Source organism: Phyllobates terribilis, unplaced genomic scaffold (genome assembly GCF_046119375.1).
Source record: "Phyllobates terribilis strain yellow unplaced genomic scaffold, ASM4611937v1 Scaffold_1__5_contigs__length_1240528914, whole genome shotgun sequence".
Lineage (NCBI taxonomy): Eukaryota > Metazoa > Chordata > Amphibia > Anura > Dendrobatidae > Phyllobates > Phyllobates terribilis.
The window spans coordinates 813,575,969-813,590,165 of record NW_027362761.1 but is presented as its reverse complement, the minus strand read 5'-3'; the positions used below and the strand labels follow the sequence as shown (position 1 = coordinate 813,590,165).

Genomic DNA, 14,197 nt, shown 5'->3' with positions numbered 1-14,197 from the left:
AACCGCAGGTGCGGTGAACAAGCAGAGCAGAGCAAAACCGCAGGTGCGGTGAACAAGCAGAGCAAAGCAAAATCGCAGGTGCGGTGAACAAGCAGAACCAGATAAACACAAGGTACTTACAATGAAGTAGCGAGTGTACACAAAACTCACAAACAGAAGTGCAGAGACAACGAGTTGGAGTTAGGTGCAAGTTCAGACACTGCTGGAAAAGGGAGGGTTCGAACATAGAGACAAACAGGAAACGAGCTAGGACACTGTTCAGACAAGGAACTGACCCAGGAACGAGCCTGGGAACTCAGCCCCCAGGGTGGCGGAAACAGACTAGAAGTCACAGATACAGGTAATGGGCCTGGGTATACAGCCCCCAGGGTGGCGTAACAGACTAGAAGTCACAGACACAGGTAACGGGCCTGGGTATACAGCCCCCAGGGTGGCGGAAACAGACAAGATACAGGAAAGGACCTGGCAACTAAGTTGCACAGAACACACTGAAAGAAAGTGTTGCTCAGGCACCTCCTACTGGGTGGAGGGGGTTTAAGTATCCAGTGACTCACAGCAATAGGCTGGGGACGCATTAGGACTGCGCACACTGTAGCTTTAAGAATCAGGAAGCAACAGCGCCGCCGCCCTAAGCCAGCAGACAAGAGACATACAAACAGCAGGTACTGGAGCAAAGTGTGCAGCCTGGCCTGATAGGTAAAATTGTGGTCTTGCATGGTGAGAGATGGTAAGCCACGCAAGCATGCCGCCAGGGATGTTACAGTTTCCTTGCAGTATGTTTCCATTTTTTATGTTTCCAGTGGCCCCCCGCTTCTGGCGGGCCCCCACAGATGACAAGTTTAGGAAGCTAGCAGTCCATCGAGGTACAAGGCCAGAAGACCCGAGGGGCCCAACCTGGCCTCTCCAAGAGTTTTCATAGGGCTAGATTACCAGTGGGTCACAATCTGGCTTCACCAAATGTCTCCGTGGGTTGCAGGCGACCGGTGGGTCCCTCCTTGCAACCCCAAACAACATATCCATGGGTCCAGGTGAGTTCTTCGTCCCAACCTGGTCTCCCCAAAATGTATCCATGGTCTCCCTTATGGTTAATGGAGCAGATCCATATCTTTCCAGTGAGGGCCGTACCCTTAGGCTAGAATCATATAGAATACAAATCTGTGTCTCTTTGGGTAATGCCATGCAAACCATCTGCTGTCCTGAAGGATGTATCTCATTATCCTTGTAAAGTCTTTCAGATGCTCCTTGATTCTCTGTTTTTCAAGTTTGACTGCTACAAAAACACATATCCCTTCTGTTCTCTGGGCTCAGCCCCTGAATGGCAGAACTGCTCTCACCCCCCCCCCCCCCCAAAGCTAAGTATGCATTAGAGGAGGTATCTTTTTCCGGTAGACCGCATCACCTGGGTCTACATGTGAGACTCCCTGTGGTGAAGGCTCTGCCAGATCTCATGAACGTGAGACCTCTTTCCTTCGTGTCTGTGCTTAAAAACATGCTGATGAACTGTCTCCAAAAAGTGGAAAAGGATGATTGGGATCCTATCATGTCTGGCTAATTAAGATTGGGGGAGCAATGTGACGATACAACTTAAAATCTTAATTAGCCAGACGATTAGATTTAGATTTCTGAGCAATGGTTAGAGGCTCCTGAGATACTAATGAGATTAGTGGAATGCTGGACACTTTACAAGTTAAATTAGTGTACATAAACTGATGAGCAAGCAGAGCATTAATAAAACACAGCCTGCAATCTCTAATAAAACACAATAAGGTATTTCTCTTCGATTACAAATCTAACCGTCTGGCTAATTAAGATTTTAAGTTGTATCGTCACAATCACTATATTTACCTAATAACACATGTAGGGCTAGGGCTTTTAAGACACCACACTTTACACTTCAAATGCCTACTCTGGGTGCTGCACCTCATACAAGGATGTGCTGTTACTTTTTTCTGATGGACATAGTGTACCAAACCCATATCTAGTCCCCTGAAGAACTGTAATCAAGATGGGAAAATCATGTAGTAACAGCTTGTATGGACCAGGAACTTTTTTTGGAGGGCATACGTCTGAGGGTCTGATTTTTTGGGTATTCTGTTGTCTTACAATGAAAGACTATCAATACAGTAAGCATTTACTTGCTGGATATTACCTTCTATTATATGCCACCAATTTGGTCTGAATTGCATTAGTACATTATAGTTATATATCAGGAGAAATATACAGGGTGGGCCATTTATATAGATACACCTAAACTAAATGGGAATGGTTGGTGATATCAACTTCCTGTTTGTGGCACATTAGTATATGGGAGGGGGAAAACTTTTTCAGATGGGTGGTGACCATGGAGGCCATTTTGAAGTTGGCAATTTTGGATCCAACTTTATTTTTTTTAATGGGAAGAGGGTCATGTGACACATCAAACTCATTGAGAATTTCATAAGAAAAACAATGGTGTGCTTGGTTTTAACATAACTTTACTCTTTCATGAGTTTTTTACAAGTTTATGACTACTTATAAAATGTGTTTAAAGTGCTGCCCATTTTGTTGGATTGTCAATGCAACACTCTTCTCCCACTCTTGACACACTGATAGCAACACCGCAGAAGAAATGCTAGCACAGGCTTCCAGTATCCGTTGTTTCAGATGCTGCACATCTCGTATCTTGATGGTATGGTGTGGTATATGGGGTACAAAGATAGTGGGGCCATTCTTCATCAATGGAAACCTCAATGCCACTGGATATCTGAAATTGCTACATGATGTGTTGCCCTCTTTATGCACTGAAGATGGCTCGTCCCTGAGTTTTTTCAACAAGATGGTGCACCACCACATTATGGGTGTCAAGTCCGAGCATTCCTACATGAACAGTTTCCTGTAAAGTGGATTGGTTGACTTGGGCCAGTTGATTGGCCACCAAGGCCTCCCGATCTGACCCCCTTAGACTTTTATCTTTGGGGTCATCTAAAGGCAATTGTCTATGCTGTGAAGATACGAGATGTGCAGCATCTGAAACAACAGATACTGGAAGCCTGTGCTAGCATTTCTTCTGCGGTGTTGCTACCAATGTGTCAAGAGTGGGAGAAGAGGGTTGCATTGACAATGCAATACAATGGGCAGCACTTTGAACACATTTTATAAGTGGTCATAAACTTGTAAAAAAACTCATGAAATAATAAAGTTATGTTAAAACCAAGCACACCATTGTTTTTCTTATGAAATTCTCAATAAGTTTGATGTGTCACATGACCCTCTTCCCATTGAAAAAAATAAAGTTGGATCCAAAATGGCCACCATGGTCACCACCCATCTGGAAAAGTTTTGCCCCTCCCATATACTAATGTGCCACAAACAGGAAGTTGATATCACCAACCATTCCCATTTAATTTAGGTGTATCCATATAAATGGCCTACCCTGTACTTCTCAAGTTTCATATACGGACTTTATCTGTACTTCTGAGTACCCCTTGAGGAATTGTTGTCTGTTGCTGTTCATTATTGGGGTTCCTAGGGCAAGCTGTCTTCTGGGCTGTATTTGATTTTTAAGTTTAGGAATTGTATTCTATTTTATTTTAGACCTTAGGTTATATGCTAGAGTCTGATGGGGTGCATGGGTGCCATTGCGCTGTCAGGTAATTTTCGATATACAGTGGGGAAAAAAAGTATTTAGTCAGCCACCAATTGTGCAAGTTCTCCCACTTATAAAGATGAGAGAGGCCTGTAGTTGACATCATAGGTAGACCTCAACTATGAGAGACAAAATGAGAAAACAAATCCTGAAAATCACATTGTCTGATTTGGAAAGAAATTTTTTTCAAATTTTGGTGAAAAATAAGTATTTGGTCAATTACAAAAGTTCATCTCAATACTTTGTTATATATCCTTTGTTGGCAATGACAGAGGTCAAATGTTTTCTGTAAGTCTTCACAAGGTTGGCACACACTGTTGCTGGTATGTTGGCCTATTCCTCTATGCAGATCTCCTCTAGAGCAGTGATGTTTTGGGGCTGTCGCGGGCAACACGGACTTTCAACTCCCTCCAAAGGTTTTCTATAGGGTTTAGATCTGGAGACTGGCTAGGCCACTCCAGGACCTTGAAATGCTTCTTACGAAGCCACTTCTTTGTTGCCCTGGCGGTGTGCTTGGGATCATTGTCATGCTGAAAGACCCAGCCACGTTTCATCTTCAATGCCCTTGCTGATGGAAGGAGGTTTGCACTCAAAATCTCACGATACATGGCCCCATTCATTCTTTCATGTACACGGATCAGTCGTCCTGGTCCCTTGGCAGAGAAACAGCCCCAAAGCATGATGTTGCCACCCCCATGCTTCACAGTAGGTATGGTGTTCTTTGGATGCAACTCAGCATTCTTTCTCCTCCAAACACGACGAGTTGTGTTTCTACCAAACAGTTCTACTTTGGTTTCATCTGACCATATAACATTCTCCCAATACTCTTCTGGATCATTGCAAATGCTCTCTAGCAAACTTCAGACGGGCCCGGACATGTAATGGCTTAAGCAGGGGGACACGTCTGGCATTGCTGGATCCGAGTCCCTGGCAGCGTAGGGTGTTGTTACTGATGGTAGCCTGTGTAACGTTGGTCCCAGCTCTCTGCAGGTCACTCACTAGGTCCCCCCGTGTGGTTCTAGGATTTTTGCTCACCGTTCTTGAGATCACGGGGTGAGATCTTGTGTGGAGCCCCAGATCGACGGGAATTATCAGTGGTCTTGTATGACTTCCATTTTCTAATTATTGCTCCCACAGTTGATTTCTTCACACCAAGCTGCTTGCCAATTGCAGATTCAGTCTTCCCAGCCTGGTGCAGGACTACAATTTTGTTTCTGGTGTCCTTTGATAGCTCTTTGGTCTTCACCATAGTGGAGTTTGGAGTGTGATTGTTTGAGGCTGCGGACAGGTGTCTTTTATACTGCTAACAAGTTCAAACAGGTGCCAGTGCTACAGGTAATGAGTGGAGGACAGAAGAGCCTCTTAAAGGCAACTGTTAGGTGGATTCATAACTGGCAGAGTGGTCGTAAATGGCTTCACATCCAGTTGGATGAATGTCTCAAGTGGGGTACCACAGGGCTCTGTCCTAGGTCCTGTATTGTTCAACATCTTTATCAATGATTTAGATGAAGGAATTGAGGATAAACTGATTAAATTTTCTGATGAGACAAAGCTAGGAGGGATAGCTAATACTAGAGAACAGAGAGAGAGGATTCAAAAAGATCTAAATAAACTGGAGCAGTGGACAGCAACTAACAGAATGGTTTTCAACAGGGAAAAATGCAAAGTACTACATCTGGGCAATAAAAATGAAAAAAGCATACAGTGCCTACAAGTAGTATTCAACCCCCTGCAAATTTAGCTGGTTTGATAAGATGCAAATAAGTTAGAGCCTTCAAACTGCAAACGAGAGTAGGTTTTATGAACAGAAGCATAAATCTTACAAACCAAAAAGTTATGTTGCTCAGTTGAATTTTATTAAATTTTAAACATAAAAGTGTGGGTCAATTATTATTCAACCCCTATGTTTAATATTTTGTGGAATAACCCTTGTTTACAATTACAGCTAATAATCGTCTTTTATAAGACCTGATCAGGCGGGCACAGGTCTGTGGAGTTATCTTGGCCCACTCCTCCATGCAGATCTTCTCCAAGTTATCTAGGTTCTTTGGGTGTCTCATGTGGACTTTATTCTTGAGCTCCTTCCACAAGTTTTCAATTGGGTTAAGGTCAGGAGACTGACTAGGCCACACCAACACCTTGACTTTTTCCCTATTGAACCAGGCCTTGGTTTTCTTGGCTGTGTGCTTTGGGTCGTTGTCTTGTTGGAAGATGAAATTACGACCCATCTTAAGATCCTTGATGGAGGAGCGGAGGTTCTTGGCCAAAATCTCCAGGTAGGCTGTGCTATCCATCTTCCCATGGATGCGGACCAGATGTCCAGGCCCCTTGGCAGAGAAACAGCCCCACAGCATGATCCTGCCACCACCATGCTTAACTGTAGGGATGGTATTCTTGGGGTCGTATGCAGTGCCATCCAGTCTCCAAATGTCACGTGTGTGGTTGGCACCAAAGATCTCGATCTTGGTCTCATCAGACCATAGAACCTTGAACCAGTCTGTCTCAGAGTCCTCCAAGTGATCATGAGCAAACTGTAGACGAGCCTTGACATGACGCTTTGAAAGAAAAGGTACCTTACGGGCTCGTCTGGAACGGAGACCATTGCGGTGGAGTACGTTACTTATGGTATTGACTGAAACCAATGTCCCCACTGCCATGAGATCTTCCCGGAGCTCCTTCCTTGTTGTCCTTGGGTTAGCCTTGACTCTTTGGACAAGCCTGGCCTCGGCACGGGAGGACACTTTCAAAGGCTGTCCTGGCCGTGGAAGGCTAACAGTAGTTCCATAAGCCTTCCACTTACGGATGATGCTCCCAACAGTGGAGACAGGTAGGCCCAACTCCTTGGAAAGGGTTTTGTACCCCTTGCCAGCCTTGTGACCCTCCACGATCTTGTCTCTGATGGCCTTGGAATGCTCCTTTGTCTTTCCCATGTTGACCATGTCTGAGTGCTGTTCACAAGTTTGGGGAGGGTCTTAAATAGTCAGAAAAGGCTGGCAAAAGAGATCTTTGATCCACACATGTGAAGCTCATTATTCTTGGTGCCTGAACTACTTCTTAATACTTTAGGGGGACCAAACAGAATTCTTGTGGTTTGAGGGGTTGAATAATAAATGACACTCTGAATTAACTTTTAACGTTTTAAAAAAAAAAAAAAAAAAAAAAAAAAATTTGCTGCAGTGCATTTCCCACTTCCAGGCTGATCTACAGTACAAATGTCACAATGCCAAGTTAATTCCGCATGTGTCAACCAGCTAAATCTGCAGGGGGTTGAATACTACTTGTAGGCACTGTATATAGAATGGGAGGAATAGAGCTAAGCAATAGTAATGAGCGAGCACTAAAATGTTCGGGTATTCGTTGCTCAGGATGAGCAAATTGGAAAACTCGGGTGCTCGACCCGAGCAACGAGCCCAATGTAAGTCTAAGGGAAACTCGAGCATTTTTTAGGCGGCTCCCCCCGGCGGTCTGCAGAGGGCCTAAAAATTGCCAAAATCTATGGGAACAGTGCTCAAATGACATGGGGACAGCATGGGGAAGACCCCTGGAAGCATTTCTGACTCCCAGGTCACTTCTGTCAACAACGTTGTCAGAGGTATTACGCCACTTTTACGGACTCACAATAAAACATACCAAAATGAAACCAAAATAGATTTTCCAGGGAAATAAGTTAAGGAACATCCTTTCCATGACATGTACAATATATATAAAGCAAAATAAATAACCAAAAGCAAAACTACTCCTCCACACCTTGGGCTATGTTCACACGTAGCGTTTTTGATGCGTTTTTGCACTTTTGCATTCCTTTCAACCAAGACAAATGCATTGACCAGGAAAATTAATTTTAACATTTTACAACCTTATCTGGCCATATGGTGTGTGACACATCATCAGACACATGCATACAGTGCTGAAAAGTCATGGGAACAACATGGGGAAGACCTCTGGAAGCATCTCTGACTCCCAGGTCACTGCCTAAAAGTGTGCCCATCATAAGTGATTCTTGGCGCATGCGAAGATGCCTCCCGCCATGAACCTGTCGTTGCAGACTTGCAACAATCACCGTCCACGTCCTTGTCCCACTGCAGCGTTCAGTTGTCCCTACCCCACTCCTTGGAATGCAAGCGCAAGTATGCAGCCAGCCACCCACCCACCCACAGGCTGCAATACTATGCTGCCAAATTTTTGACAGCTGCTTGCACTTGAAATGTGGCCTTTTAGGCTCGTGGAGGCGGAAGCTTTTCATAACCTCATGCCGGCGGCAGCCGGGTGTCCATACTCGGTCCCCAGCCGCCACTATATTTCCCGGTATCGCCTCCGCCTTCCACAAGCACGGGTCCCACAACATTACCCGTGCCCTCCCCAGTGCACTTACTGGGAAGGACCGCCTAACCACAAACACGTGGACAGGTGAATGTGGCCAGGGACGGTACGGAGCCAGTCCACAACTTTTTTTGCTGACAGTTGTATTTAGCTCGGTGAAATGACTGGCATGGAGGGAAACCCTATCTACCCTGCATGTCATTTCTCACAGGAAGTCCTGTAATGCAGCTTGTTGCAGAAGCAATGGCAGCCCGTCCAAAATCAACTCGCCCTTGTCGATGGTGCTTTGACACACACACATCTTTCTTTGCGCATTTCATTTCTTGAATACAGAGTTGGACAATGGCCTGATCTGTAGTGCGGTTTGAGAAATAACATGCTTAAGCATGGCCGATCCACATTAAAAAAGCAGCCATAGAATGTCCGGGAACCTTCCCCCACACTTTTCTTTGCCAGGACTGCTTTTCGGCAAGGTTGGATGGGCCCACCAGAGAACCGGAGACTTCTCCGGCGGGCCCTGGCTTCTCCTTCAGGAGAGTTCATAGTGCCGAGGTGAGGCCATGATGATGATAGAGGCCACCATCTGCTTAGTTTTCTGTTACTTGGAATGCAAGTGGAAGTATGCTGCCAGCCACCCACCCACCCACAGGCCGCAACACTAAACTGCCAGATTTCTGGGCAGCTTTTTGCACTTGAAATATGGCCTTTTAAGCTCGTGAAGGCGGAAGCTTTTCACAACCTCATGCCGGTGGCGGCCAGGTGTCCATACTCGGTCCCCAGCCGCCACTATATTTCCCGGTATCGCCTCCGCCTTCCACGAGCACGGGTCCCACAACATTACCCGTGCCCTCCCCAGTGCACTTACTGGGAAGGACCGCCTAACCACAAACACGTGGACAGGTGAATGTGGCCAGGGAGAGTATGGAGACAGTCCACAACTTTTTTTGCTGACAGTTGTATTTAGCTCAGTGAAAGGACTGGTATAGATGGAAACCCTATCTACCCTGCATGTCATTTCTCACAGGAAGACCTGTAAAGCTGCTTTCACTTGAAATGTGGCCTTTTAGGCTCGTGGAGGTGGAAGCTTTTCACAACCACATGCCTCATGCCTCGTGTCCATACTCGGTCCCCAGCCATCACTATTTCTTCCGGTGTTGTCTCCGTCTTCTACAAGCGCGGGTCCCTGAACGTTACTGCTGGTACTTTTCTGTGGGAATTTGCTTGCCTCCTACCAGCCTGGAATATTTCCAGTAAACTATGGTACGACGCATTGGTATTAGCACTGCCCCCAGAACCAGTAGCGAAGCCATCCCCAATTTCCTTCTCAGGAATTTTATTTGGTAGACTGAGTGGCTGCCCAAATACATTTTCTCACAAAGGAGCTGAAGATAGAGTGGCAGTATGTGCAAGTTTCTCCAGCCTGTTAGATATTAGAGGGTGAACGGCAGCACAATGGATCAGTGGTTAGCACTGAAGACTTGCAGCACTGGGATCCTGGGTTCAAATCCCAGCAAGGACAACATCTGCAAGGACTTTGTATGTTCTCCCCATGTTTGCATGTGTTTCCTCCTCAGTAAAAAAGCAGCCATAGAGTGTCCGGGAACCTTTCCACAAACTTTTCTTAGCCAGGACTGCTTCGTGGCAGGGTTGGACGGTCCCACCAGGGAATCCTCTGGTGTGCCTTGGCTTCTACCTCAGGAGAGTTCATGATAGCGCTAATTTTGCAGCTGCTATGGGGCTCTTGAGCGGGGGAGAAAGGTTAGCCCTCAGAATCAAATCCTCTGGTGGGCACAATGTTTTTCAATCTGAAACAGCTTCTCAGTTGTATTTCACCACAGCCATATTCTTTAGCTCGGTGAAAAGACTGGCATAGAGGGAAACCGTATCTACCCCGGCTGTCATTTCTCCGTCACACACGACCATGTCTGGCTGTATGTTCAGTGGTGAGAGCCACAGATCAGGCTGCTGTGTTACAGCTTTCAACAATTCTGCAGTGCTGGGCGGTTTGTCAATTAAGCATGTTATCTTCAGCACAGCCTGTTGCCGCTTGGCCAAGGCAGTGCTGCAGTGCTGTCAGCTTGTGACTGATGTGGTCATTTCGGAGATGGAGGAGGAGGTGCATGAGCTGAACAATGTGATTACATTGTTGTTAAATTGGTGACGCTGTTTTTTATACTAAAGAAAGATCCTATTGTTTTGGTTTTTTTACGTTTTTTATTAAGACAAATGCATTCACCGGGAAATGTCATTTTAACATTTTACAACTTTATCTGGCAATGTGGTGTGTGACATATCATCAGACATATCCTGTTTTATTTATGATGCAGGGACTCTGAAATTCATAAAGCCTATTTTTATAGGGACATCAGACGGCCCTTACTATTCTTAAAAGGCCAGGCTATGCTTTGTTGTTCCCATTATTAACAAGTGCGTCTCCTATACTGTTATTGCATATCCAGTGACTACAAGGGCTGCCAAAAATTTGGACGCAACCCAATACCCCTTAGATGAGACATAGAGGAGGGTCTCAGTAAAAAAAATGTTCCCATTATAAAGGAGCGGGTCTCCTATAGTGGTAATGCCCATGCTGTGACTGCAAGGGCTGCAAAAATTTGGGAAAAACCCCACTAAGAATTTAAAGACACACGGAGCAGGACCACAGTAACAAGGTACGACATGTTCCCGTTAGAAAGGAGAGAGTCTGCTATACAGTTATAGGGTATGCAGTGAGTCCAACGGCTGACCAATTTTAGCAAAAACCCCACTAAGAATTTAACCCCTTTACAGCCCATGACGTATTAATACGCGTCAGTGCCCTGGGCTTTAAGAGCCTGACCCGTATTAGTACATCATCGCGATCGCGCGCGCACACAGGCTGTGCGGGCGCGATCGCCGCCGGGTGTCAGCTGATTGTCACAGCTGACACCCGGTACTATGTGCAGGGAGCGGTCCCGCACCGCTCCCGGCACATTAACCCCCGCAATGCTGCGATCAAAGTCGATCGCAGCATTGCGGTGGCAAGGGGAGGTGATCGGTATACTCACCTCCTCTTCCGGCCTCCAGCGCTGTCTGACGCGGCCTCCCGAGTGTTGCCATGACGACCTGATGTCGTCATGACAACATCCGGGTCACCAGGCAGCAGGAACATTGTTTGGTCATGCGCAGTGCACGACCACATAATGTTCTCACTGTGCAGCGCTGACTGCCTGCATAGCACAGGGATGGTGCTCCATCCCTATGCTGTGCAGGCAATCAGAATAAAAAAAGTTAAAGTCTCAGAGTGGGACAAAGTAAAAAAAAAGTGTAAAAACTCCCAGAAAGTGAAAGAAAAAGAAAAAAAATTGTAAAAATATTTAAAAAAAATAAAAAAAAAATAATCCACCAAAAATAAAAATATAATGTACCCATCAATAAATATTATTATGAAAAAAAAGCAAACAAACAATAAAAGTACACATATTTGGTATCGCCGCGTCCAGAATGACCTGACCTATAAAACTGTCCCACTAGTTAACCCCTTCAGTGAACTCGGTAAAAAAATAAATTAAAAAAACGAAGCAAAAAACAATGCTTTATCATCATACCGCCAAACAAAAAATGGAATAACACACGATCAAAAAGACGAATATAAATAAAAATTTTACCGCTGAAAACGTCATCTTGTCCCACAAAAAACAAGCTGCCATACAGCTCCATCATCCGAAAAATCAAAAAGTTATAGCTCACAGAATAAAGCAATGCAAAAAAATAATTTTTTCTATAAAATAGCTTTTATTGTGTAAAAGCGCCAAAACATAGAAAAACAATATAAATGTGGTACCGTTGTAAACGTACTGACCCAAAGAATAAAGCTACCTGATCAATTTTACCACACGCGGAACAGAATAAAAAATAAAAAAAAAAACAATTCCTGAATTGTGGGTTTTTGTTTATTCTGCCTCCCAAAAATCGGAATAGAAAGCGATCAAAAAATGTCACGTGCCTGAAAATGGCACCAATAAAAATGTCAACTCATCCCGCAAAAAACAAGCCATCACATGACTGTCTGCCAAAATATGGAAAAATTATACCTAGATTTTACAAAAAATGCGTCTTTTAGTGTGTGACAGCTGTCAATCATAAAATCCCCATATGATTCTGGTATCATTGTAATCGCACCAACCCGAAGAATAAAGTCGTCTAATCACTTATACCACACGAGGACCGGCGTAAAAAATAAACTCTCGGGTTAGGGTTGTGCTAGGGTTAGGGTTGTGCTAGGGTTAGGGCTGGGGTTGGGGTTAGGGTTGTGATGGGGTTGGGATTTTTTTCAAAAGTAAGAAAAAAAGATGACGATAGTGTTGAGCACAAGTGCTCGCTACTTGAGTTTGCATCGGGTGCTCTGGTATGCATTGAGTATCGCGGGTATTTGAGTGACATGCTCGAGTCTCCGCCCCATATGCTTCGCGGCCAAAATACTTTGCGGGGATTGCCTGCCATGCACGAGCGATCCCTGCATGTTTTTTTTTGGGTGTCTAATAACCGTGAAACATGCGGGGCAGGGACTCGAGCATGTCACTCGGACACACGCAGTACATGGTGCATACCTGAGTACCCGATGCAAACTCAAGTAGCGAGCACTTGCGCTCAAGACTAATGACAACTTATTCAATATGATGAGCTAATGTTATCAAATTCTCTGTCGTACCTCTGGGTTCAAACTGTTCACTATACCCCTTGATAAAATCCTTGAGGGGTCTAGTTTCCAAAATGTGGTCACTTGTGGGGGGTTTCCACTGTTTAGGCACACAGGGGCTCTCCAAACGCGACATGGTGTCCGCTAACAAATTGAATGGAAAATCGGCTCAAATTGTTAGCGGACACCTTTCTGCGTTTGGAGAGCCCCTGTGTGCCTAAACATTGGAGCTCCCCCACAAGTGACCCCATTTTGGAAACTAGACCCCCCAAGGCACCTATCTAGATGCATAGTGAGCACTTGGAACCCCCAGGTGCTTCACAAATTGATTCATAAAAATGAAAAAGTGGGGAAAAAAAAACACTCTTTTATTTTTACGGATTAATTTGAGAAACACCTGGGGGTTCCAAGTGCTCACTATGCATCTAGATAAGTTCCCAGGTGGGTCTAGTTTCCAAGATGTGGTCACTTGTGGGGGTTTCCACTGTTTAGGCACATCAGGGCGTCCGCTAATTATTCAAGCAAATTTTACAATCGAAAATTTAAACGGCGCTCCTTCCCTTCCGAGCCCTGCCGTGCGCCCAAACAGTGGTTTTCTCCACATATGGGTTATCTGCATGCCCAGGGGAAATTGCACAACAAATTTTGGGGTCCATTTTTTCCTGTTATCCCTGCGAAAATAAAAAAAAAATTGGGTCTAAAGTAACATTTTTGTGAAAAAAGTTAAATGTTCATTTTTTTCTTCCACATTCCAAAAATTCCTGTGAAGCACCTGAAGGGTTAATAAAGTTCTTGAATGCAGTTTTTAGAATGGTGTCACTTTTGGGTATTTTCTGTCATAAAGACCTCTCAAAGTGACTTCAAATGTGATGTGGTCCCTAGAAAAATGGTTTGTAAATTTTGTTGGAAAAATGAGAAATCGCTGGTCAACTTTTAACCCTTATAGCTCCATAACAAAATAAAATTTTGGTTCCAAAATTGTGGTGATGTAAACTAAACATGTGGGAAATGTTATTTATTAACTATTTTGTGTAACATATCTCTGATTTAAGGGCATAAAAATTCAAATTTTTCAAAATTTTCAAAATTTTCGTTTTTTTCACAAATAAACGCAAGTGATATCGAAGAAATTTTACCACAATCATGAAGTACAATATGTCACGAAAAAACATTCTCAGAATCAGGGGGATCCGTTGAAGCGTTCCAGAGTAATTACCTCATAAATTGACAGTGGTCAGAATTGTAAAAATCGGCCTGGTCAATAACGTGCAAACCACCCTCGGGGGTAAAGGGGTTAAAGACACACAGAGTGTAACATCCCTGGCGGCGTGCTAGCATGGCTTACCACCTCCCACCATGTAAGACCGCTATCTTACCTATCAGTCCAGGCTGCACACTTTGCTCCAGTACCTGCTGTGTGCATGTCTCTTGTCTGATTGCTTTGGACGGCGGTGCGGTTACTGCCTGTTTCTTATAGTTACTGTGTGCACAGTCCTAATGCGTCCCCAGCCTATTGCTGTGAGTCACTGGATACTTAAACCCCCTCCACCCAGTAGGAGGTGCCTGAGCAACACTTT

The 14,197-nt window shown here is 44.6% G+C and overlaps 1 protein-coding gene across 1 annotated transcript in view; it reads left to right on the top strand.

Moving 5' to 3' along the window:
• The window catches only part of PPEF2 (protein phosphatase with EF-hand domain 2), a 104,796-nt gene that overhangs the window by 48,686 nt on the left and 41,913 nt on the right, over positions 1 to 14,197 (top strand). The window lies entirely within an intron of this gene.